Genomic DNA, 2,500 nt, shown 5'->3' on the forward strand with positions numbered 1-2,500 from the left:
TCCTCCCCATCCTCTCTCATCCTTCCCCCACTCTCTCTCTCTCTCTCTCTCTCTGGCCGTGGATTCTTCCTGAATATTTTGGGAACTTGTCCAGAACTTGGTCGTGGGGGGGGGGGGCGCCCCTTATATCATCGCTCTACTTAGTTAGACAGGCGGAATGTCGTTAAACCCGTTCCGCCTCGAACGCGGACCATCGCTAGATTTTAGCTTCCGCTAACTATTCCGCTAACGCGCGCGACCGCTAACCTTCGTTAAACGTGCTCTCGCGGTCACATGAACATGACCCACGCGTTGCTAAAACTACCTTCCCCTGTTGTTGTTCTTGCAGTATTATTACTATTATATTTTCATCAAAATACTTTTGAATATATTTTGTTTAAAATCCTCTGCCTTACACTACCTTCGCCTGGCGATAGGCAAAGGTGCGGAACGAGGGTCGATACGTCACCCCTTCGACACTGAGGGAAGGGAGAGGGGGGGAGATGCCAGGAGAAATAGAATCGCCTGACGACAAGTAGGTTGGAAATGCCAACGGGGATGGAGTGGCTGAAGTATACTTTCCTCCCTATATCAATAGGACGCAATCTAGGATCACAGTCATATACACGCACACATGCAATTAGGTCACGTGAAAAAAACACGGACCCCGTACAGCGTCCAACAATTTTTTATACGAACATAAAACTATTTTGAAAACACATTTTATCTTCAGCTTCAAAGAAAGTTACGACTTTCTTGTATTTGGCCTTTCATGCCATCAAGCTAAACGTACATACTTATACACAAATATATATATATATATATATATATATATATATATATATATTATACACACACACACACACACGTATACATTTATATGCATATATACATTGCACGTATATACATCCTGCGATGTACACAGCTTTTGTCACACCCGAGCTATCGCCCACTGCAAATCTCCCTCCCCCCTCTCCCCCCCAGGGGGGCTGAGCCAAAGCCTTTGGGGCCCAAAATAGCCCCCCTTGCGAGAGTGCCACACACAAAATCTCACAGCCAAGCAAGTGTCACATGTAATAGATTCGCCTATAGAGTGTCATCCTGCGTGTCACTGCTCTGTCATGCGCGCTCTAACGCTTAAAAGACCGTGTCACGTACGTCACACCCCGCCCCTAGGTCACGTCACGTGGTGTTGCCAAGATCAGTTGTCTGTGTCACATGAAATTGTCCATACAATATACAACAAACTATTGTATTCTCCCATGTGGTCTTACAAAACACGCACTGTTGTATTATCGTTGTATGACCTCAGCGTGACAGGGTCGCCTTGGAGGGTGACCTCGTTAGACCAACTCCAACATGACCTGTACTACTGACCCGGCGAGGAGATTGGTTCCGACCTCCCTTTTTGACCGTAGGAGGTCAAGCAGGCGTTTTCACATATGCGTCAGAAGTCTTTATATATATATATATATATATATATATATATATATATATATATATATATATATATACCTGTATATACAAATACACACACGTGTGTGTGTGTGTGTGTGTGTGTGTGTGTGTGTACTGACTCACACAACACATTAAATACAAGTACCCGAGAAACAAAGGAAAGGTCATACATGCATTGGTGGGTGTTGACCTGATCCCAGAAGATCCTCTCAGGCCATTACTATCTCCCACTGAGCAAGGGGATGGTGTGGGGTGGCATCGTGTTGATCGGACCACATGTCAGTCACGAGTCAAGCACGTGGTCCACGACCATGATGAATCACATACACAAAACGAACGTGTGCACACACACACACACGTACGCACGCGCGCGCACACATACACACACGCACCCAAGCGCGAGCGCACACACACAAATATATAAACGGAAACGTTTACAACGTTCTTGCCCGAGCCAGCGCCCCGACCCGACCCTTCGAGCGACCATGGGGCGGGCGGGCACTGAGCAGACGAACCCTGCCTGACCCACAGCGCGGCTTCGGATCTCCAGCTGCAGACATCCTATCACGCGACGTCGTCATCTGTCACCTGCCTGTGTCAAGGGTGTCACGCCAAATCACCACGAGCAAGTGACACTTGTATCACTTCATGCGAGAGCGTCACGCGCGCGCCATTTGACTGTGACGCACGTAGTTTGTTTACAACGGATCAGCTGATCAGTGACATAAATATAATAATAATAATAATAATAATAATAATAAATTAATTAATAAACAGGGCTATCACGTTACTAAACATAAAAAATTAGTAATAACAACTGTTAGTGTATCGCACCACCCACGTGCTAGGATATTCCACCGCGCCTACCTACCAACAACCCACGCCCCACATGGCCTCGGACGTAACAACCTGCCCCGCCTTTGTTTGGCGCGTCTACAACCTCCAACACAACCTTCACAACCTCTTCGCTGTTGTGTTATGAACCTCCCTGACAGATGTCATTCCGGCTGACGCCTGACGATTTTATTACGATGGAAGGGGGAAGAACACATCTGGGGGAAAA

The sequence above is a fragment of the Oratosquilla oratoria genome, chromosome 15, assembly GCF_046742065.1.
Source record: "Oratosquilla oratoria isolate Oo_2021 chromosome 15, ASM4674206v1, whole genome shotgun sequence".
NCBI classification, from domain to species: Eukaryota; Metazoa; Arthropoda; class Malacostraca; order Stomatopoda; family Squillidae; genus Oratosquilla; species Oratosquilla oratoria.